Here is a 25,289-nt window from a genome sequence, read left to right on the forward strand (position 1 = left end):
AAAAGGTCTCTAAAAATCAGGGCAAAGAGAAATACATAAGACCAGCCATGGGTCTTCTGATATATTTACATACTTGTGAGGAAGGAAGAAGAGAATGGGACATAGAAGGAGCATCCAAGAGGTAGACAGAAATGGCGAAACTACAATATCAAAGAAGACAAGAGTGCTTTGAGAAGGGGGAGTTGGTCCACAGTGATGAACGACTTAGGGAGATCCCCAAAAATAAGGAAAAGGACAGCTGGTTGGATCTTCAACTTAATGCTCAGGAGTCAATTTTAAAGTATTAAGATATATAAAAGAAATTGGATTCTTTTGATAGATAGATGATATGTTATAATCAGGTGTCAGTTTTCTATTGCATTACTAATACACATAAATTTATAACACACAACTTCATTAACACTACAGGGAGAGGTATATTTTACGTTAATGTACTAATGATTTGGCTGTTAATACATCACCCATTTTAGGGGAGATAATGAAACTTTATTCCTTTAGAAAGTAAAACCCATTGAATTATTTCAGACTTTACATCAATTTCATTAGGAGAAATTAACCCCAATTCCAAGTCAAATGTGACCAAAAAGAAACACAACTGCTAAGTACCCTTCCTTCTTCCCTTCTCTCTGGCAGGGGTATCAAACTCATTTTCACCGGGGGCCACATCAGCCTCACAAAGGGCCAAATGTAACTTTAGGACTGTATAAATGTAACTACTCCTTAACAGTTAAGCGAGAGCTCGGCGCTGCTGCCAGGTAGAAACAAGGTATCAGGCTGATAAAACAAGGTGGAGGGCCGGATTCGGCCCTCAGGCCTTGTGTTTGCCACCTGTGCTTTAGGGAATGGCTCCTGCTATCCAATGAGGTTCATTGCTCCAAGAAAACACTAACCTTTCAAACACTCTGAAAGGCAATAGCTCCAAAACAGAAATTTTAGTAGTTCTCTCATTCCCTACTCATTTATAAAAGAAAAAGATTTTGGACTCTCCTTTCCAATCATCTGGCTACCTAGCTACCACCAAGATTTAAGCAAAGGGTCATCACAACATTTTTTAAAGACTAGAGACAATAAAGATTTTAAACTTGCTTACTATACAATCTCCATTACAACTACTCAACTTTGCAATTGCAACTTGAAATCCACCAGAGACATGGTAAAAATAAATGGGTATAGCTGTGTTTCAATAATGCTTTATTTTTTAAAATATATTTTATTGATTATGCTATTACAGTTGTCCCATTTTCCCCCCTTCACTCCCCTCCACCCTGCACACCCCCTCCCACCCATATCCCCCCCTTTAGTTCATGTCCATGTGTCATAAGTTCTTTAATTTCTACATTTCCCATACTATTCTTGCCCTCCCCATCTGTTTTCTACCTACCGTCTATGCCACTTATTCTCTGTACCTTTCCCCCCTCTCCTCCTCCAACTCCCCTGTTGCTAACCCTCCATGTGATCTCCATTTCTGTGGTTCTGTTCCTGTTCTAGTTGTTTGATTAGTTTGCTTTTGTTTTAGGTGTGGTTGTTAATAACTGTGAGTTTGCTGTCTTTTTACTGTTCATATTTTTTATCTTCTTTTTCTTAGGTAAGTCCCTTTAACATTTCATATAATAAGGGCTTGGTGATGATGAACTCCTTTAACTTGACCTTATCTGAGAAGCATTTTATCTGCCCTTCCATTCTAAATGAAAGCTTTGCTGGATAGAGCAATCTTGGATGTAGGTCCTTGCCTTTCATGACTTGGAATACTTCAATAATGCTTTATTATAAAAACAGGCAGCTGGCTGGATTTAGCCCATGGGCTGTATGTAGTTTGCTGACTCCTGATTAGACTAAACCTTGTAATGTTGTCTATACCAATAGAGTCATAATTTTTTATAAACATAGAAGAAAATATCTTCCTTTATTTTCTTCAAGAGTCTCTGATTGTTGCGTATTTTATTCTAAATATAAACATACACCAAAGAACAAAATATTAAAAGTTCAAATAAACAGGCAGATAAAAAATATGCTGTGGCAGTCAGATGAAACAGTATTTATTCCTTCATTAATTTATCCCACATCTATTTGTAGGTCACCTATGGTGCATAAGTCACTGTGCTAGATATTGTAAGGGATGCAAGCATGGATAAGACTTTGACTCTTTCATGAGTAAGTTAAGAGCCCAGTAGGGAAAATAACATTCATAAACATGTACAACACAAAGTAAACAAGGAAACGTGTCACAGAAAAAATAAAGATACATTTCTTTAGATGAGGAAGAAATTACTTTTGGCTGGCTTAAGAAAATATTGAGGTTTGGGAGAGAGTTCAGAGTCCCTTTTGTGGAGGAAATGATTTATACACCAGGTCTTGTGGATCTAGGCAAGCAGAAATTAGAAAGGCACTACCAAGAGGAGAGGCATAAAAAACAAAGAGAATGGCATAAACAAAAGTACAACAGTTTTCTATAAAGCATAAACAATGTGGAAGAAAAATGAATAATTACTTTTTATTGGATGAGACGAAAGGCTAAACATAGACAAAGCCAGGGAGTTCCACAGGAGCACGGCACTGGGTGTCTAACCCACTGCTGAGCTGGCTTCGACTCCTGACCGTCCTGTGAATGGGCAACGCCCACCATGTCCTCTGCGCAGCACCACAGACTCCTGCCTGCGGCTTCTTTTACGGAGCCAGTATATTTCATCTTTGGTCTTCCTCTTCTCCTGCTGCCTTATATTTTTCCCAGCATGATTGTCTTTTCAAAAAAAATGCCACCAACCCTGCCTTTTCACGATGTCTCTGAAGTAAGACACAAGACATTAGGAGGAATTAAAAGGGGTCAGAGCAAAGTGGATGCAGAGCAGTCTAAAACTCACAGTTGTTTGAGCCCGATTAAAAAAATAATAATAATTTTATGTATAAAATTAATATGTATTGGGAATGAGAAAAGAAGTCACAACAAATAAGAAACTTTGAAAGCAGACAAATAATACAAACATCACAAAGTGCAGAAGCTGTGGGAACCCTCGGATTCCATGACCGTCTCCCTCACTGCTCCCTGTTGACCGGCTACGCTCTCCAATCACATCTCCATATAATAAGGAAGAAAACATAGCTTTTCCTCTAGCATAACTGATCGAAATTTGTTTATTATCTATAGTTATGTAAAAATTTCTTTCAGTTTCACAAAATATTATTGATAACGAGTCAATTTTTAGAACTGCTATCAAATTTAGAACCCTTTAAATTAGGAAATATCAGAGCATACCAAAGTATTCTGTGCAGTGACTGATTACAAATGTTCTTTGGACTGACAACAAATCAGTCGTGAATCACTGACATCCTTGTATACTGGCATATCATTAGTTTCATATTTTCTTGGTACGAGGAAGCATTGTGTGTTAAGAATTTAAATCTTTTATCAGTGTGTTCATCCGAATCATGTCTCCTCATTAATGAAATTGTCCAGCAGTTCAAGAACCTAGTCTTTGTTTTCTTTTGCAGCTAATCCTTTCTCTGAGTGAACTTGGAGGGCAGCAACCTTAGATGGTGAAGAAGCCTTCCGTAAGGCCATATCTGTGGGTCACTGAAATAGCACTTTGAACGATATGAATTATGAATTACATATTTCTACAGTTCGGTAATCTTATTACCTATTTCAGTGATCAATTGTACTAGTGGCACTTAAACTGTTTTAAATGTTTAAAAAATATAAACAAAAATGTGTACTATCTCATAAGGTCATAAAATCATTAATGTTCTTCCCTGATGAATAACAGTTTATCATGATATGTTTTTAGTGCCATCTAGTGTTTAAAAGACTTCATAGACAAATAAATAATTTAGATTTAATTTTATGGTCAACATATATTCTTTGGTTCCACATCTCAGTGATTCCATCTAAGATTTTATATTAAATAGTAACAATAAAATGGATAATTATAAAGCCAAATTGGCTTACAAAAATTAAATTAAATTAAATTAATTCTTATGCAATAAAATTAATTACATTATCCCTTCACTATTCTTACAGGAGATGTCTGGCAGGACCTCAGCCACCATAAAACAAAGAGACTAGTTCTCATTGAAATGAAAAATCAGAATGTTTTCATGGACTTTTATGCCTAGAAGGATATGATTCAAACCATGTTAAATTTAAGTTGTATGTAATAATTTTTAAATGTTTTTATTTTATTATTGACTGTACAGCTATATTAAAAGCAAAATAAAATTACTTAGCAAATTAATAGATTTTTTTCACAATCACCAAAAACAAATGTTTAAGCTCTTTAGTATTATAAAAATAACAAAGCTTTCTTGGTTTTTATACTTTTATCCTATAGCAAATAATACTAGATTAACAAAAGTATACTTAAATTATATTATTGCTATGTGTGAAATATAAAACTAAAAGTAAAAAAATTTCTGCAAAGTTAACATGAGAAATAACAAAGTTTAGGCAGCAGACCCATTCTTTGTCCCCCTCTGACTGAATTCACGGACTATGTAAAAGAGCTGAGGTTACATATTATTAAAGTCATATTGCTCTTGTATTCAGATGATGTAGATTGAGAAAGAAGTCAAATCAAATGGCAGGTTTTAAAAAAGCAATGCATACTACAAATACCACAAAATCTGTAAAATACCATAATATTTGTACCTGTTTTTAATCTTGCCTAATTTTATAAAACTCTAAGTAGAAAAGTTTATTCCCTTTGTTTCACAAAGTTGTTTGTGAGGATGTGATTATGCCACACAGCAGGGACCCTCACTGGACACAGGTCCTTCTAAGTGGAGGTGGATGCTTACTCTTCAGTCCTCAGTAGGTTCAGCCCCATAGCCACCCTCTCGCATTTTGCCTGACTGCTCCGTCTGGTCCAGGCCTGCACAGTCCAGGAGCTACCACACTAGGCATTATAGGAAGAAACTGTTATCGTCTGCCAGGAAGGCGTGGAACGATAAGTAAGTTATTTCAGGAAGTTATCGATCAGTGGTGTGGCCTTCTAAACCCTAGTCGACCTCAGGGAAAGACAAGAGGAAGCCCAGTGAACAGTGGCTGGCTGGAAATTCCCCTGATTAAAACAGAACCCCAGATGGCAGCGGTAGCAGTAGGTATGCTGGGTCATTTGTGAGAATCTGTGTATATTCACAAGTGATGGAGATGGGCCTCTCTGACTGAGAGCCCAGTACGGTACATTGTGCTGTGAATTTATCTCTGATCCATAACATATATTTTCTCTCTCTCCAATTTTCTATTCCTTCTAGATACTTAGTAAGTACACTTGGAGTGATTTCTCCCTTTAAAAGAGTTAGTGCAAATGAGAAAACTTTTTGCGTATAGAAAAGCAACTTTTACCTCATTAGTTTCTGCTTAATATAGGCTCTATTAAATTCCACCTGCTAATTAGAGTAGCCATGTTAAAAAAGCTCCCCCAAAATGTTCCTTGAATTATTCATTTTTAACCTTAAAATTTATTCTGGCTGGCAATTCTTACTTAGAGTCAGTTAGAACACTAGTCTTCAGTGAGCTGAATATAGAGACAACAAGAAAAATAATTATAAAATTGACTTGCTATTGTGTTTTGCTTTAAACATTCCATTAAAAATTGCTTCAAATGTGACATAATGGTATGATATAAGCAAAACTTTTATCACTGCAACACTTTCAAATCACATATTATATATCTTTTTATTTTTCCAAAACTGATTTCTAGGAATGTCCCGTGTATATCTTTTATTTTTAAATGCTGTTTTTATTTAGCCCATCTATTCTATCTTCTTTTTCACATAGGACTGTAATTAAGTAGTTGCTGGCAAATAAAAAGTTATTTTAAGAAATTGTCTATAAGCTCCCACCCACAGCTACATTCATTAATCCACTTCAATATTTCACAGTGTTCTCTGTACCAAAATTCTTTTTAACAAATAACTCTGCTGTTCTTGAATATACATAATTAATACCCAAGATAATTTTCTAAGGTCCTATGTTCAAAGAAAATCAATATTAGTGCATCATTCTCTTTCATGTACATGAAAAACACCCAGAAAGATGCCTCATGAAGTTTGCCTCTAGGTAGTAACAAATTGTCTCTTTTTTCTAGGTCTTCACTGAAAACCCTCTAAGGCAAAGTAGTTTATCTACTTAAATATTTATTTGCTTGTTTATTCATTTAATATTGAAATCCCTTTTTGATTATAAAAAAAAAAGCTTGAGGCATTTTACCATTTTAGAAGGTAGTTTTTAGAATGAAGCACAAAGGAAGGCAAAGGCAAGGAAAATATTTAAATGTTAAATAAACAAGTGCCACTGTAAGAGGAGGAGCAACTGCCTCCCACTCTGTTCACCTACTTTGCACGTTACAGCCCTCACCCATCTCTCACAGAGCCTGGGTGCTTTGTGTTTCTATTACAATGCCCTTCCACCTCACTCCATCTCGCCCCTTCTTTCTTTTTTTATTTTATTTATTTTTTGTTTATTTTATTTCGCAATTATAGTTGATATTGAATATTCATTTATATAGTTTTAGGTGTAATCATAGTGATTAGACAATTATACAGTTTACCAAGTTATGCCCCAATAATTCTAGTACCCCCTTGGCACCATACATAGTTATTACAATATTATTGACTGTATTCCCTGTGTTGTATTTTACATCTCTGAGACTATTTTATATCTACCAATGTGTACTTCTTAATCCTTTCACCTTTTTTAACCATCCCCCATCACCTCTTTTTTCATAGCTCAGTTAATTTCTATTCATCCTTCAGGTCTATGGTGGGTTGTCTTTTACAAAAAGGGCCACAACAGTGCTTCCTGTCATGAGCTTTCCCAGAGCCTTGCCCTTCTCCCATTAAAAGGTAGACTCCACATCCCCTTCCCTTACATTTGGGCTGACCTTCGTTAACTGCTATAGCTTCTGTCTGGCTCTTTCTCTCTCAGGACACTTAGACCTAGAGCCCAGTCATTGTGCTATGAGGAAGCCCAGGCATTTGTAAGAGGACACCTTTGACTGCTTTGGCAAAGAGTCCCAACTGAAGTCCCAGCCCACAGCCCCCGACCGACTAAGCACTCAGCTGATTCCGGTTCCCAGCTTTAGAACTCCACCCCACCTTCCTCCGCTGCCCTTCCCCAAGACACACAGCAATCTTCCATTTGAAGCTCCAGACATAAAGGATCAGAGACAAAAAATGTCTGCTATGTCGTGACCAAATGCATGACCCACAAAATTTATGAGCATAATAAGTGGTTGTTTTATGCAACCAAATTGAGCCAATTTGTTTTCCAGCAGTAGATAACTGAAAGGGATCTCACTCAAAGTTCCCTGTCTAAAGGAAGCTTCCACTAGCTAGGTCAGAACTCACTCCATTACACGAAAAATTTATGTTTATTTATGCCAGCCCAAGACCCTCTTTCCATTCCTGGAAGCTGTTTTAATATTAGTCCAAACCCAAGTGAAATTCTAAGTTACATCTGATAAGAAAAACATGAGGATTGTAGTCAATCTCAGAAGGATCGAATCAAGGGGCAGCAGCAAGATATTTCTGGGTTGTAAAGGCCTCAAAACCTTAAGCTTAGAACAAGAATTATATGTCTCAAAAAACAGGAAGATAGACACAGAAACGCTTTATTCCAAGCTCACTCACAGTAACCCACAGAATCTCAGTGAAGGGGAACTAAAAGCTGCAAGGTTCTGGCCCACAGTTTTCTCCACAAATTAGTTCTTTGTGTGGGCAGACCTGTGCTGAGCTTATCCTTGTAATGTCTCACTGAGCTCCCCAATAAGGGACAACACAAAGATCCACAAGAAAACTGCTATATATAGCATCAAAACACAAGGCCACACTTCTAAATCTAGATTTTTAAATCCATTAACCTAATTAAAGGCCTTCCTTTAAATGCAGAGCCAGTGGCTTAGCACTCACCTTCCTCAAAGCTGGCATTCTTCTGCCTCATTAGAACACAGAAATCTTCAGCAGGACTCACACTGCCAACCCAGAACATGCCCACGGACAACAGGCCTGCAGATCACTTCTCTTTACAGCCACACCCCAGGCAAGGCAAGAGGGTTTCGTGCAGCAACTGTCCTCTTATAAAATAAAACCCAAGACAAAGTGAAGGCCCTTTCTATTCATGTTCATTTCCTGTTTGGTTAAATGCTAGCAGATGTAGCTGCTGTCTGTACTTCACTTACATCCCTTGATGTGAAATGACTTCTTTCCAGAGGGGTCAGCAGTATTCCTGATGAGCCACCAGCCAGCCCTGCTTGAAGGCTGTCTGTGGCAGATTGCTTGAGCATTCTGATACCCAACCCATTAGGAAGAGGAGGATGCTGCTGTGTGGGGTTGTTGGGAACTGCCCTGCCTGGTTTCAGAAGCTGTAACCTACCCCCCACCCCCACCAAGGCTAAGGCTGAGTGAACAACCTTCAGACCATAAGCCACTAAGGAGACAAAGCTTATCTCCCTGGCAGGGGTGCTGCTTCTGCCCCTTTTACTTCACCCTGCCTGGCCCCCAATGCTTGATTGGTTAGCCAATGAGGAGTAAGATTCCTCAAGGGAGGGACGACCTAAGACAGGCACGATCATGTGGAGGCCCCAGGGAAGGACTTGGGGGGCTATAGCAAAAAGGGGTGCCTTGCCCCTCGGCTTTGACATAGCCTGAGTCCTCATTCTGTCTGTCTCCTAATCTCTTGACTTCCTTACTTCCCCTGTCTGATGTAAGCCTGAAACAATGATGGTGGTGGGTGCTGCCCTGTGCTGGAAAGGGCGGGTTCCCCGGGTGATCAGGCCTAAGAAAGAATATGTAAAATCCTGTGAAACCTGCTTTGTTTAGAACACTCTCAATTAAATGATAAGGATTCAAATGAGAAGTGAGTTTGTTCCTCAAAGTTTTATGGCTCTTTAGCTATCTGACCCTGACTCAAAATAGACCCTCAGAGTTCTTTGTATATTTGATTCTTACTACCTGATAATGATTAATGAGCTTTACCTGTATTCTTGTGAAAAACAAACCCAATAAAAGCCTGTCAAAGCAAGGGTCAGAGCACTCTCCTCTCGAGCGAGTGGCCAGGCCGTCCCTTTTCTTCCACAGGACTCAGTAGTCCATGTGAATTTGTCTGGCGTCTCATACATAATGCTTCAGATACTGCGGGCTGGTGTCTGCGTCATGGGGTCAGTTCCAAATACATCTGTCCGACTAAGAAGACATGAGAAATAACAGCCTGAACAGCCTGGTTCACTGAACTGCCCTTTTTGAGGGGACTGCTGCTGACCCTTTGGCACTGAAGTCTTGGTAGAATATATAAACGTGCCCACACTGAAGATGTCTGCCAACAGTAAAAGCAGACCATGTTTCAAGGTTTACTGCAGGGCTAGTTTCAAAGATGAAAATCTCTATCACACTGTATGGCACTTTCTGATCATACTATTGTCCTTCACCTTCCAGTCCCATCCTAAACAGGGCCTAAGTATCATTCAGCTCACAGGGGAGAAAACAGTGGGGTTCTATTATGGCTGATAAACTTTGGCAGAAAATGTACTAAAGTTTCCCATCTGCTCTGGTATAGTAGTCAGAAAAGCTCTCAAAACAAATAAAGTTGTATTTTTTTGCTTCACTACAAAACACTGAAATAAAACCCAAATCAGTTTTCAGACTTTCAGTTTTTCTGAGAGCATTTCTTTCTGAGGTTGGGAAGTGGCATGCCCTAGTGCTAAGAGTCCTTAGTGTATCTGGCTAGTAAGGGACAATCATTAGGATCCACTGGTTCTAAATGATGCCCTGTAAAACAAGGCATTTTGTGCAAGTTCCAAAAACATTGCCATTAAATAAAGAACATCTCCAGGGTCAAAGGATACTTGGTTTGGGGAAATCCTAAACTTGTGAAACCTGTTCTGAAGTTCTGTATCAGAAAAAAAGTTACACTCAAAATTTTATGTACTTGGAGATTAAGACTCATATCATTAACCACACTTATTCTATTACTTTGACTAAACTGAAAACTGCAAAATGAAGCCAACAAAAAAAAATCACTGCAAAAAGTACTACACTGAAATGTTCCATTCTCTGTGTTGTATAGTGCTCTATGTACTGCATATCATAAAGACAATTCCATAGGTAACTGACTGACAATAACTACCGACAGAGGGAAGGGTGGGATGCTCTTGCATGGTTTATATCTTGAGAGGACTAGCATCCATACCGTCTCCCCCAGCCATGACCTGCCTGCAAGGGGCAAAGCACGCTGGACAGGTTCCACTCACCTGGGTGATGCTGACTTCAGCCAGGCCAGAGAGAATAAAATGGGCTCCCCCTTCCTCAGTCTTGAATATTTTAGAGTTGGGCCCCTCTTCATGCCTAGAAAAGAAATACATAGGGTTTTCCCCATAAAACAGAACAAACAATACAAAACCCAGAATTACTGATATGAAAAGTACAACTTTATTTTTTAAGTGTCAGAAATAAAGAGCTGCACTTGGACCCCTTTACAGGAGCCTGCCTGTCTCATCCAGCCTCCAAGCTCCTGCCCTCCTAAGGACAGCAGCCCTGCTGTCTGGCAGCACAGAGGTCACAGTGGCAGCCGCCTCACAAAGCACTCTCCAAGGACCACACTGCAAGCACAGGTCATGGAAACAACATCTCAGTAAGAAACCCATGACCCTTCCGGAATTATTTGCTGGTTTCAGTCTCAGAATTAAGGTGATAGCTGTTAGGTTTCCACGTACACAGAAGACGGTTGTGTCTAATAGCCCATCTGCTCCATCACATATGTGAGACCTTTGAAGCTTCCACTTACTAGGTAATCCTTGATTAAATATACAACAGAGTGCTCTTAGAGAAGTCAAACTATTTAAAAAAAAATTTAAGAAGAACCACTTTCAAAAAACTTTTTATTTGTTCTTTTATCAATTTAATTCTGTTTGGGGCAACATGCTAACAGAGTCCAGTAGCATCTGGACTGGTCGGGGGAAAGATGCCTCCGAGGAAGCGTACCAAACATCTTGCTCTCAGTAACATTCTGGCTTTAGCAGCCTGTCTTGAAGTCAAGAGAAGGTCAAGTTAATTGCAAAAGGAGAAGAAAATCAAATCCAAAGGCTCTGCCCATAATCTCCCTTAAGGTACTGAACACAGAGAGATGAAGTTTTTCTCCCAGCAAAATAATCAGTCTGGGACAAAAGCAGCTGTCACAAAATGGCTGAATGAGAAGGAAAATTACTAAGAACTAGTGTTTCTAAATGTGACGCATTTTTGTTCCAAAGCCCAACCTTCAGACAATGAGGCCTGAAGAAGAAGATATCCTAAAAATAAAGCAAAGAATGATAAGGCATAAGCAGGTTTATTCAATGATATTTCAATAATGAATCTCCTTTTACAGCTAGATAAAGAACCAAAATAACCACAGAGCCTTACAAAAACGTGAATTAAAAGTTTTATTACTCGACATCTTTCTTATTCACCACTTGCCTTTCTTCCTCTGAGAGGCAAAGAAAAGTAGAAGACAGAAGGATGAGGACCAGGAAACATTAAAAGGCTGAATCATCCTGAGCTCCTTCCTTCAAATAAACAGAATAAAAAATAAACACAAAAAGCCTGATAGCAAATTTTCCTACAATTTTCCATCAGGCTATTTTCCTACAAATATGTAGGAAAAATGCATAAACCCAAGGAAACATGAAATTCCACCAGAATCTGAGTCCATTAAAAAAATGCAACCATTTCAGTTAAACTTTGCCAGTTATTCTCACAAGACAGACAACATTGTGCTGATGGTGATTTGGAGACAAAAGAGCTGGCTTCTGGTCTCAGTCATGCCATGTCTTCGGCCTTGGAATCCTATACCTTCTAAAAAAATATTGATTCTGTATTAATTGTATTTTACCTAAAGTTTAGAGTCTAGTAAGTTACTATCTTCTCTGATCTTCAGTTTGCTCCTCAGGAAAACACTATGATAAAAGGTATGATATTGCCCTGGCTGGTGTGGCTCAGTGGATTGGGTGCCAGTCTGCAAACCAAAAGGTTGCTGGTTCGATTCCCAGTTAGGTCAATTGCCTGGGTTGCAGGCCAGGTCCCAGTTGGGGGAGTGCAAGAGGCAACCGATCGAAGTATCTTCTTTTGCACATTGATGTTCCTCTTTCTCTCTCTTTCACCCTCCCTTCCCCCCTGCCTAAAAATAAATAAATGAAATCTTTAAAACAAAAGTATGAGTATATCAACAACTTATCTATTCTCTTCCAAAAATACAAATTAATATATATAGTAGTGTTAAGAACCATTAAACATGCAAAGCACTATGCTAAGTTCTGTGAGATGGTTGAATGACATAGAGACTTTCTTAAACTTTCCAAGATTCTAGGGAAAGAAAGATAAGAATATATATATACACACACACACACCTATATATGTATACATCAATATATATAGAATATATATACCAATTCTCTAACACTGAGCATGTAAAAGCCGAGGAATAAGCTCTCAAAGTAGTGAAAATTTAATATGATTAATATCCTCAAGATTAACTCATGTAATAGCATTATTAGGAATCCTGCATATATTAAACTCATACTGTCTATTTGAAGTAGGAAAGGGCAAGGGTTCTCATACCCCAGTCTGATGCGTGGGTCACCGGCCAGCAGTGATCATGGAATGCTGTGGATGGCTCGTCGAAAACACGCAAGAAAAAACATGCACAGAGACAGACTAGTTTCTGTGGAGAAGTAGGGACGAAATGGCCACCCCTTCTACTGAGGAGCGCGCCAATTTACCGTCCAAACCTGCTTTTATTGGGCTCATTTTGCATAATAATTCAGGCAAAGTACAGTACTCATTAGGGGGAAGTAAGGAACCATAGAAAACAAGGAACTCTGCAGGTCTATTTTGAGTCGGGGTAAAAGAGCTGTAAGACTTTGAGGAACAAAACAAACTAACTTCCTCCTAGGACCCTTCTCATTCAACTGAGAGCATTCTAAACAAAGAAGGTTTCACAGTAATTTACATGTTCTTTCTTAGGCCTGATCACCCGGGGAATCCGCCCTTTTCAGCACAGAGCTGCACCACCCTGTCATTGTTTCGGGCTTAGGTGGAACAAGGGAACTAAGGCAACCAAGAGATAAGGAGTTTTTCTCCCAAACTATGAGAACTCAGGCTATGTCAAAGCTGAGGAGCGAGAGTCCATCACCCCCTTTTGCTGCAGCCCCCCAAGTCCTTCTTTTGGGGGGCCTCCCAAAGTGATCGTGCCTGTCTTAGGTCGTTCCCCCCTTGGGGAATCTTATCCATCTTTGGCTAACCGACCAAGCTTTTTGGTGTTCAGTTATGAATAAAGCAGCAGAAGCAGCATTCCTGCCAGGGAGATAAGCTTTTGTCTCCTTGCTGGCTTACGGTTCCAAGGGCGTTCCCTTAGCCTTAGCCTAGGCGGGGGTTTCAGCTTCTGATACCAGGCAGGGTGGTTCCCAACACCAGTCATCTGTGAAGGAGCTGAGCCCTGGAAATTGTCTACGCAACATCACAGTGGACATACAGTGGTTGAGAGCTGCTGCATGTCGATGTCAGGACTGTAGGTAATTTGTTGTTCTTTCTCCTTATCTTTCTCTTTGTAATACACTTATTTAGCCAACCATTTACCTAATACTATGTGTCAGCTACCAGGCTGAGCTCTAGTCTCTAAATATACAAAAATCAAGGTACAATCTACAACTTTAAAAAGGTCAGAGAAATGAAAAAAGATAAATACATCAACGGCCAATTAATGAAACTTTGTGGCTGGCAGCATAGCCCTGTGAGCGGATAGCAAGCAGCTGTCTTGGGCTGGGGCGTGAGGTGCATTTGGAAAGTAGTGAGAGATGAGGGTAGAAAATATCTAAATTACAGACATGGAAACTGTGAGGGGAAAAGCGGGTTTTCTAAGCAGTTGTATTATGGATAAGTGTTTCCTTCCTTTCTGCCAATCAGAGTTTTCTCATTTGTGTAACAGAGAAAACTCCGTTGTTTTGCTGTTAAGCTGAAGGTAATGGAAAGCCATTAAATAAAGGTCTTTTTAATCAAGGGTCCAAGGATGGCAGTGAGGAATGCATGAACCCTTTGAAAATATATGCAAAGCTTAGCATGTTAGCATATTTTCCTGGGGAGAGAGTTCATAGTTTCTTTTTTAAATCAGATTATTAAAAGTGTCCATCTCACACACACACCTATATGGATAGAGAGAGAAACAGAGGGGAAAGAGATTAAGAATCATTACATTAAAACATTTTAGCAAGGGAGTAATGCAATCAGATTTGTTTCTTAAAAAACAATTCAGGTAGCAGAATGCAGAATGAACTGGAAGGGATACAGGCAGAATGAGGGAAATCCCTAAGGAGTGGTCTCAGTAAAGCAGAGGCTAACCTGAGGCCTGGATAAAAGCCATGGCAGTGGGTGTGGATAACAAAAGTTTGCCTTTTTCAAATGCTTACCATATGCTAGCCACTATGCTAACCGTATTTAAAATATCTCAGTTAAACTTCAGAGCGATCCTAGGAGTTATTATTGTTCTTTTACAAATGAGCAAAATGAGCTTCAAAAGGGCCTGACCTTGTCTAAAACATGGTTAGTAGGAGTCCACAGCTGATCCTGAGCTCTTATTAATTAACCACACTCCTACACAGCCTCCTGAAAGGCAGCTGTTTGATATGACAACTTGACGGAGCAGCTTGCCAACCTTAACCAACCATTAAAGGGAAATGCTTGGATTTGATCCAAATTTATCTGATTCCAAAATCAATGTTATTAGCCACTATACTAATCTGAAGTGAAAGGAGTGGATTTGAGGTAAATCTAATACATCTTGGTAAACCAACTAGATATGGAAAATAGGGAAATGATGACTCCCTGGAAAGTAGGCACCATTCACTAAAATAGAGAATAACAGCATGAAGAGGGGTTTAAAAGGAGTGTGGAAGGAGAGAGAAGATGACAAAGTCACTTCTGGACATATTAAACTTGAAGTCACAATAGACACTTAAGATATCCAGTGGATAAGATGAAGAAACCAGGTCTGTCCAGAAAAAGTCCAGACATTGTTAATACAACAAGGACAATTTGCACAATATCAATAGAACCTGGCAGCCAAGGAGAGTGGACTGGAACGCACATGGGTAAACAATGATGACCTCACTGTACTAGTCAGTGTGGGTAGTAGATGGCTTTGAGTGAGCATGTGTACTGTGTGGCCATCACATTCAAAATGACTGAGCTAGTAGAGTAACTAATCTGCATCAAGTTTTGCATTAAGCTTGAACATTCCTCCAGGGAAACTATTTGGATGATTCAGAAGGCCCCAGCTACGGGCACCTGGTGATTGGCAGCTTCATCAGATAATATGCTCGCTCACACATCTCATCTTAAACAGAGTTTTTTTGGCAAAACATCAGATCACCCAGGTGACTCAGCCCCTCTATAGCCCAGATTTGATGCCTTGAAACTTCTGGCTTTTCCCAAAACTAAAATCACCTTTGAAAGGGAAGAGATTTTAGACCTTCAATGAAATTCAAGAAAATATGACAGGGTGACGGATGGTGATTGGGAGAACTGTGTGAGGTCCCAAGGTGCCTACTTTGAAGGGGAATGAGGCATCATTATCCTATGTATGATGTTTCTTGTATCTTGTATCTTCTTCACTCAATGGCTCTGTTTTTCTTCTTTTTTATTTTTCATAGATTTTATTTATTTATTTTAGATAGAGGGGAGGGGACAGTGAAAGAGGAGAGAAACATCAATGTATGGTTACCTATTGGGCACCCCCTACTAGGGACCTGGCCTGGCCTGCAACCCAGGGATCGAACTGATTGGGAATTGAACAGGCAACTCTTTGCTTCACTGGCCAGTGCTCAATCAATTGAGCCATATCAGCCAAGGCCAATTTCTCTATTTTTCATATTACATGGTGGATACCTTCTGGACAGACCTTATATGTTAGGATGGGTAGATAGTAGGTTTTGAAGACTTGCATGTGAAATAATCAAAGGTCTTAGAACACCCATTGCTAACACAATGGGGCGTGATGGTTGAGAGGACTAGCTCTGGCATCAGACTGCCTACTCCAACATGTAACCAGCTGTGATCTAGGCCAAATTTCTTATCTTCCTTAAGCTTTGGTGTCCTATTTCACAGGATGGTCAAAAGGGTCCAAAAAGCTAATACATGTAAAGCAAAGCACTCAGCACATACCTGAGTCCAATAAAGGTCAGCTTTGTCTAAGAAGAGTCTTAAAGAATATCAGCATTTAAGGTTAGTAGAAAAGAAAAGCAGCCCCAGAGGAATCTGAACGGGAGCTGTCAAACGTTTAGACAGAACCTGCGGAGACTGAATTTAAGGAATATATATGTTTCAAGAGACATAGAATAATTGACAATGTCAGGTGCTACAAAGAAGTCAAGAAAGAATAGGGCTCTACCAAGGTGAAATAAATTTAAGCAGGCAGTGTCATTTGGAAGACCAGTCAGGGAAGCAGTGGGGATAGAGCCCAAGACAGTGAGTGATGGGTAAAGAAGCAGGTAGATCAGACTTCCAATTAGCCTGGCTTAAGGAAGGAAAGATGATAGGTAGTAATAGACGGAGGAAGTGAGAGGATTGCTTTATTTTGTTGTTGAGGAAAGAAGTGATGTGTTAATGTGTAAAGAGAAAGGGCTGATACAGAGGGAGAAACTGAAAATACAAAAAGAGGGAAGTAATTAGTAATAGACTAAGGTACCAGAGGAGACAGAAGATGGCATCTTAGGACATAGGTGAAAGGATTTGTTTGGGGCAGGATGATGTACCATCTTCCACTAAGACAGGAAAGAAGGAAATAAAGGTAGAAACAACGTAGATATGTTTTTGCATAAGATGGGCCAAAAAAACCGAGGAGTTCCCACCCGCCAGCCTCTATTTTCTCTATAACACTATCATCATCACAGATGTGCTATGCACGTGATTAGGACTGTGTAAATCATTTCCTCACAAACACTGTGTGCATTCTAGGTGTGAGGCATTGTACGGTTCTAGAAATACAACCGTGAATAGATGTATCACTCAATCAACACCCATGGCAACCCTTTGAGACAGATATTCCTATCATCTCTATTTACTCCTGAGTAAATTGAGGCTTATCAAGGATAAGCAACTTGCACCAAAGGTAACCCTATGGAGCAAGGGGACCAGCTTGCACCATCTGACTCTGCAGTCTGACTTTTTAACCAATAACCAGGTGAGGTTAGCTGCTAAATGGAAGCGACAGGGAGTCTTAGGGAACTTGAAAAAGTAGAAAATTTTAGACTATCTGCACAGAGACAAAAAGAAATCAAGTTCACATATCAGTTAGTTACACAAGTAGAATTATACCTCAGATACACTAATTCTTACACACATTCCCTGTCCAAAAGATGACATTTTCATTTCAACTACATTAAGGGAAATAATGTTTTTATATGACAAGGGTAATATTTAGCATTACAATATTTTTGAACTACAATATTATACAGTGCTCTTACCCTCTTAAAATGAAGATATCACTTCTAACACTAAGGTTCCAACAGGTTCATCAGCAAAAATAGATCTTCTCAAATGTTCAGTCTTTTTTATTAATAATGATACTATTGTTGCTTGGGGTTTTGACTATTGCCTTTCCTCCAAATAGTTCAAAGTGCTTTAATATCTGTGACTTTATTGTTATAAGATCTCTTGAGATAAGCCTGTTTTTAGATGGATAAACTCTCATAAAGTAAAATTATTTAACCAAAATCAAATAAAGAGTTCAAAGCTGGAATGAAAACTAGTGATTCCCCGCTCAGGGATCTATGTCATAGCCTCTGACACTTACTGGACAGACATTTGCTCACTCCCCAGTCTGTGTCCCTCACCCCTGCCCTGGAAATACCCTGGATACAGGCATGCTGAATAGACACAAAACTACAACTAATTGTTAGCAGGGTTTTTTGTTGTTTTGTTTTCTCTTTAGGGAGACCACCTCTAAAGCTGCTGGGTGACTTACCATAAAAAGTAAGGGTTTTAAGAACCTTGTAGAAGAGACTGAATCCCTCTTAAATACAGGAAGTACTCCACAAATATTTGTTCAATGCATCGTTTCTGCAATCTTTAAAAACTCTGATTTCTAAAGAAAGGGTAGACAATGAGAGTGTGAGTAGGCGTGTGTGGTAACTCCCAGGCCCCAGGCAGACAACTTGATTTTGTCAGACCAGGATGGGAGTGCCAAGCAAGAAGCTGCCAGCACGCTCAAGCTTCCAGGAAGAGTGAGTGGTGGGATTAGAGCTGAAGGTGTAGTCACAGTAGGGACCAAATCACAGAACAACAGCATCTGTGTTGTTTTCACCAGTTAATTTACATTTTAATCAGCACAAGAAGGGGAAAATAACCCCTTTCTTTCCCACAGCAACAGAAGGTAACAGACCATGAACTGGGGCTTTAATGCACAGACAGAAAACAGCAGATGACTTCAGTGAGGCTACAGGAGGGCTGTCATGGGAAGAAAAAAAGAACTCAAAATTTTATTAAACTCTTCTAAAATACGAATCCAGAGAGATGTAGGTAGATGAGGATAGCAGAGGGAAAGCAGGTTTCTAGTGACAGGCTTCCTGTGTAGAAGGAGCACAGCCAACTACAGAGAAACAAAAACTCTCCAGAATGTGCGAGGAATGCATATGATAGAATCTATCAATCCCAAGATGTTTTTTTCTTTTTCAATTCTAGCAAAGGTGGGGGTAAAAACCTCTAAGAAGCCACAGAAAGCATAAAGCTTTCTATTCAACTTGGAAGATAATTCATTAAATTCACAATTTGTGGAACCCTATGAAGGTTTCTGGAAATTACTCAATTCTTTTCCAATGGGATATTTATAAATAAAAAGCTTTATTTTATCAATGAAGATAGAGCTGTGGGAAGGAAATCAAAGAAAAAAATGTGATCTAAACCTAGATCTCAGAATATAGCCTAAAGAAATGAATAGATGGTTTTGATTTGAGGGGAAAAGCCACCCAAAAAAACAAATCTAAATCTGGTAAAAATCAATGTTATACACCCAAATGATTCTGGATAATCAAAAACAATTTCTTATGATTTGTTTTTGTTTTGTTTTGAATGGAAATTGCTGCAGATACTGAAAAGAATTTGATGAGAGGGAAAAACTGAATAGCTACCTGAAAACTTGATTTTATCTGAGAATTATGCGACCAGCATGTTGCTATCCTAGAGGTACAAACACCTCACTGACAGCATAACCAAGTACATTGCTGACACTGGCCAGGCTTTCCATTCCCCTTCCCAATTTCCCTCCAGACATCTCACTGACATTCTCCTGACACCTAACCTCCCAACCACGTAACTGCATAACCTTTGCCCCTCTTTTCTCATCCCCAGCACCCGATTTTTAAAAATGGTAAAATTTAGCCTTAGATAGTTGAAAACTTTTTAGCTTCCCTATATATATATATATATAGGGAGAATATATATGGCACCAAGAATTTGATGCTTATCAGAAAGTCAACAGCCCAGAAAGTAGCTCTACATTCCGGATGAACAGCAAGAATAAAATAGACCTACAATGGACAGATATGAGAAACCAGTATTTTCAATGCAAGGCTCAAAATTGAAAAGGTTTCTTTTTCCCACCATTGTGATTCTGCAGACCCACATGCAGCCCTTAGCCACAGACCCCCAGCCTTTGATTAGCACCAGTCTTATGTAGGCCAGGGTCAAATACAACCACATGGAGGACTTACTTGTCTTGAAAAATGTCCTGAGTCGATTCATCCTTTCTCTGGATGGCTTCACACAGAGGGAGCAGTGTCTTTATTTCAGAGAGAGGAATCTGACATTTAGCTGTCACCTAGTCGGGGGATCCAGCATATTCAAAACGCACTGCTGGATTGGGGGCAGATGCTCCTGGGGGTGTAAAGCTCTGAGCAGCAGACACTGTGCAGAAAGTGTGAGAATTTTAAAACGCAGATGTAGACTTCAGATATGGCTTCATTATCCTTTTTGAACAGGGATCGTCCCCACCTTTAGTTCTGGAGGGCTGTGCCATTCTTATCGTATAAAGAAGAGAACAAAAAGTGGGCCCAGCACCACCCTGGTTAGCAGGACCTGGATAATGTCTGAAACCAGCTGGAAAACAGACCCAAGCCTAGCAGTACTGTCAGCCTAAGGCCTCCTGGAAAAGAACCTCATCTTGTAAAAAGAGGCTGAAACTTTAACTACTTGGTGATATAAGGTCTCCTAAAACACATAATTCTGAAGACTTCTAACAATGTGAAATTATGATTTTTATTATAATCCTTTCACCTCCCTTCACACACTTTGCTATCTCCCTTGCTTAATCTTAGAAAATGCTGTGTGCTAGATGAAGCAGATGGCTGAAGGGGAGTTGCGCATGCTCAGTGAGTCCCAGGAAGAGTTTGTAGCAGAGAAGAGAATGCTGGTCTGTCCCAACCCCTCCCCTCCCCCACCAGAGTTCTGAGTTTGGACTATCCTGTACCAGTCTTTTCACTTCTGTCCATCTCCACTACTGTGGTTGCCTCTCGCACGCCCCCTACAAGGGACCTGGCCTGCAACCCAGGTATGTGCCCTGTCTGGGAATCAAACTGGCAACTTTTGTTTCACAGGCCGGCATTCAATCCACTGAGCCACAACAGCCAGGGCCCTAAAGCTATCACAAAGCAAGCACTTCACCTTTCTGAAGACACACACAACATCATCCCTACACCCTCCCTTTTCGCATCACCTGCCACCCTCCTCCTTAGAGCAACCCCACTAGACTGTGCTGTTCCTGTGTCATTCTTATGCCGAGCCTATTACAGACTTTGGGCCTTGTGCTTAAAGCTCCCTCTGCCTCTTCTGCCTTCCTCTGGATCTCAACAGAGTTGGCCCTCTTTTTTTTATCATTCTGTTTTTTACTCAATTACCACCTCCTCAGAGAGGCTTTCCCTGACACTACCCTACCACTCAGTCATTCTCTGTCATTAACCTTGTTTTCTCTTTCTGATAGAATTTACCATTAACTTTTCATATTATCAATTTTTTAGTTTACTTATCACCTTACCTTTCCCCTTGAAGGTAGAGATCCTGTTTGTCTCATTTATTACTAAATCCCGAGTATTGAAAAAAGTGCCTGATATATAACAAACACCTAACAGATATTGGTTGGAGGAATAACAGGAATGGGGCCAAGATCAAGGCCAGGGAGGTTCTCCATTGCTCACACGAGTGGAAATCTGGACAGCAAGCCTCTTCCACTCAACCGTCTGCACTGCTTTCAGTTTACTAAGCGAGGCCTTGGCAGTAGTGGTATCCACCCAGAAAAGTGAATACTCTAAAAGGAGAAAAAAAAAAAGGTAAGCTAAAGGACGGGATACCATTAAGAAAGAGAAAAAAATTAAACTATCAATCCATTGATGTTCTCCTTTCATTGCTAGAGAATCAATTCAAAGATTAGCCTGGCCACTAAGGCTCCTACTACTTCTCCCTTTCAACAACTTGGACATTAGTAATTTTAAAAAAATACTAGAGCACTGAATAGCTCCTGCAATTTCAAAATACTATATCCCACAAGGCATATGATCTATACCACCCCATGAACTATCTCCCTACCTGCAGAAATGGAAGCTAGAGGTCTCCATTCTAAGAAATAAAAGACACATTGGCTTGGATAGTAAATATCACCCAAGAATTCGGTGTCCTGCAAAGTCAGAAAACCCTGAGGTAGGAATTAAGTACCAAATCCCTCTAGAAAGCTTAAGGGTTGCTCCCTTATTTTAAAACACCAGCCACAAGTCTTCCTTCTCCATAGTATGTCCATTTGTTTCAGAGTCTGACTAGTGTTTTCCTCTTTCCTAATTACTTGATTTTCCCTTGAGCATTGATAACCTTGGGCCTATTTAGTGTGAAGCAAAAGTGGAAACCAGAATGATCCCAGACCCTGTGAATCTACCGCCAACCTTCTGGTGCGTAATTCTTAACTCACAGTGCTCTCCCTCAGGTCAGTCAAGCACCTACAACAGTGTGGAAAGCCCTTAAAGATGTAAGCAATAATTTAACACCCAGCATAGCTGACTACCCTCCATGCTCTGGAAGATTCTATCCCTCATGTTCGATTGGTCTGTCCACACTTTGGACAAGAATTAGAAGAAACAATGGATAAATACCCTAGCCGGGCTCCCTAATGAAAAGCATTCCAGATTTTCATTAGGAACTCTAGGCATTCCTTTCAAGTAATGTCATCATCCATAGGTCAAGAATAAAAGAGCCACAGGAGATGTTCTAAAGCATCAACCTCTCATATTCTTCAAGGTTACATCCTAGATAAACCTAAAATGGATACTTATAAAATTCAGTCAATCAAACAATCCCAATTCATTTTTTTAAAGGAGGTTATAAGGCCTTGACCAACATGGCTCAGTGAGTTAAGCGTTGTAATGCAAACCAAAGGGTCGCTGGTTTGATTCCTTGTCAGGGTACATGCCTGGATTGCTGGTCAGGTCCCCATTTGAGAGGTGCACAGGAGGTAACATGGATGTTTCTCTCCCTCTCTTTCCCTCTCCCTTACCCTCTCTCTAAAAATAAATAAATAAATAAATTTAAATGAGGTTATGGGAAAGTGATACTTTTTAGTAGCTGAAGCTTAGATGAGTCCTCAGTCTACTTATTTCTCTTTTAAGCAACTGTGATCCCTCAATGTGAGTGTTACAGTTTGAAAAAGACTATAGAAAAAACAGCAGACCACATGGTTAGCTCTGAAGTCACTAATATGTTGATTTTAGCAACACTGTATCAATTATGTAAAGGCAGTTTTTCCCTGACTGCTGTGGCTCAGTGGGTTGGGCGTCCTCCCACAAACTGGAAAGTCGCCAGTTCTCTTCCCAGTCAGGGCACATGCCTGGGCTATGGGTATATCCTCCACTGGGAGCCTGCACATCAATGTTTCTCTCCCTCTCTTTCTCCCTCTCTTCCCTCTTCCTCTCTGAAAATAAATAAAAATAAAATCTTAAGAGGCAATTCTAACTGTATGCTTGACAAAAGATGTATTTTCATCATTTCTTTCTAAAATTAGAATTCAATTAACCTCTTGCCAACAAATTGATTATTAATCTCTCCCTCCTTCTGACCACTACTCACAGCTCATTTACCCTGGTTATAAATATTTCATTTAAAAAGGAAAAAAAAGTCTTCCTGAGACCCATATCTTCCTATAGCTTCCTAGATTCATTCTCTCTCTCTCTCTCTCTATCTTTCTCTCTCTTTCTCTCTCTCCTCTTTCACCAGTAAAGCTCTCTCCTCCAGCACTGAAACCTGGCTCCCTCCGCATTTGCTGACACTGAGTCTTCAAAATCATCAAACACTTAACTACAGACCCCCAAGGCCCTTTGCCATGCTCCCTGGACTCACCAATGTACATAGCATCCAAGGTGATTCTTTCCTCCTGGACACCCTTCTTTTCATGTACCTCCTAGGGAATCAATTTCTCCTAATGCTTTCTACTTCTCTGACCTTTTGGTGGATGTGGTGAGGGGAGAGGGGAAGTGGGAACATTTTCTTAACAGTTCTTCATTAACATGTTGATGTTTAGGACTTTGTTTTCTTCTCACTTCACATACTCTCCCAGGTGATTTCACTTCTTTTTCTACCTGAAGAAGAAGGACTCTCAAATCTATTTAGTCCTGAATATTCTCCTAGGCTCTGCATCCCAATTCCCAACTTCCCACTGAGTGTCTATACAGATATCACAAATTTAGCACTTGCAACAGAAAATGAATTACCTTTTCTGTTTATTCTATTGTATATGCTTTATCACAGTGATTTTCAATCTTTTTAATCTCATAGCACACAAACTAATTAGTAAAATTCTGCAGCACACACAAAATATATATATATATTTTTGCCTATGTGGCAAATAAAATAGAAATCATTTGAATTCATTCACACCAGATGGCTACTGTTGTGGTGGCTGTTGTTATTTTTTTTTACTTGACAATTTAAGAAAAAAGAGGTCAGCACCCCTGACTAAATAGTCAGGTATTGCATGTTTTAAATATCCTTCCGGCATACTGGTTGAAAATCATTATCTTATCACAATTAAAGGTGACTAACACCATCCTTCCACTCATCCAAGCTAGGATTCTGTTATCCTCAATTCCTGTTTACTTCTTATTAACTGCCATTTAATCCTTTACACTAATTGAAATAAAGAACAATTTCCAGGAAAACAACAGTAGAGTGAGTGAAGCTGAGAACCAAATCAATGATTTGGAATATAAAGAAGCAAAAAACAACAACAACAACAACAACAACAACAACAACAACAAATCAGAACAACAAGAAGAAAAAAGATTTCAAAAAAAATGAGGATAGTATAAGCAGCCTCTGGGACAACTTCAAGCATTCCAACATTCACATCATAGGGGTGCCAGAAGGAGAAGAGAAAGAGCAAGAAATTGGAAATCTGTTTGAAAAAATAATAAAAGAAAACTTCCCTAATTTGGTGAAGGAAATAGACATGCAAGTCCAGGAAGCACAGAGAGTCCCAAACAAGATGCATGCAAAGAGGCTCACTTTAAGACACAGGGTAATTAAAATGTCAACAGATAAAGATAAATAGAGAATCTTAAAAGCTGCAAGAGAAAAGCAGTTAGTTACCTACAGGGGAGGTCCCATAAGACCATCAGCTGATTTCTCAAAAGAAACTTTACAGGCTAAAAGAGATTGGCAAGAAATACTCAAAGTCATGAAAAGCAGGGACCTACAGCCAAAATTGCTCTACCCAGTAAAGATATCATTTAGAATCGAAGGGCAGATAAGGAGCTTGCCAGGCAAGAAAAAACTAAAGGAGTTCATCATCACTAAACAATTATCATGCGAAATATTAAAAGAACTTACTTAAGAAAAAGAAGATCAAAACTATGAACAATAAAATAGCAATAAATACATATCTATCAACATTTGAGTCTACAAAACAAACAAGCAAATAAGAAGAACAGAGACAGAATCATGGATAGAGAGAGCATTTGGATGGTTGCCAGGTGGGAGGGAGTATGGGGGAATGGGTGAAGACTCAAGGGGATTAAGAAGTATAAATAGGCAGTTACAGAGCACCATGGGGATATAAAATACAGTGTAGGAAATGTAGCAGCCAAAGAACTTATACACATGATCCATGGATATGAACAAGGATGGAGGGATTACCTGAGGGAGTGGGGGGTGCAAAGTGGAGGAGGACAAAGGGGAAAAATCAGGACAACTACAATAGCATAATCAATAAAATATAATTTTAAAAAAGATTTTAAATATCCTAT

General features: G+C 39.5%; 1 pseudogene; it reads right to left on the bottom strand.

Moving 5' to 3' along the window:
• Nucleotides 1–5,495: 5,495 nt before the first annotated feature.
• LOC123821850 overlaps nt 5,496–25,289 on the bottom strand; it is a 41,149-nt pseudogene continuing 21,355 nt past the window's right edge.

Source organism: Phyllostomus hastatus, unplaced genomic scaffold (assembly GCF_019186645.2).
Source record: "Phyllostomus hastatus isolate PE091 unplaced genomic scaffold, TTU_PhHast_1.1 phas_contig_40, whole genome shotgun sequence".
Classification (NCBI taxonomy): domain Eukaryota; kingdom Metazoa; phylum Chordata; class Mammalia; order Chiroptera; family Phyllostomidae; genus Phyllostomus; species Phyllostomus hastatus.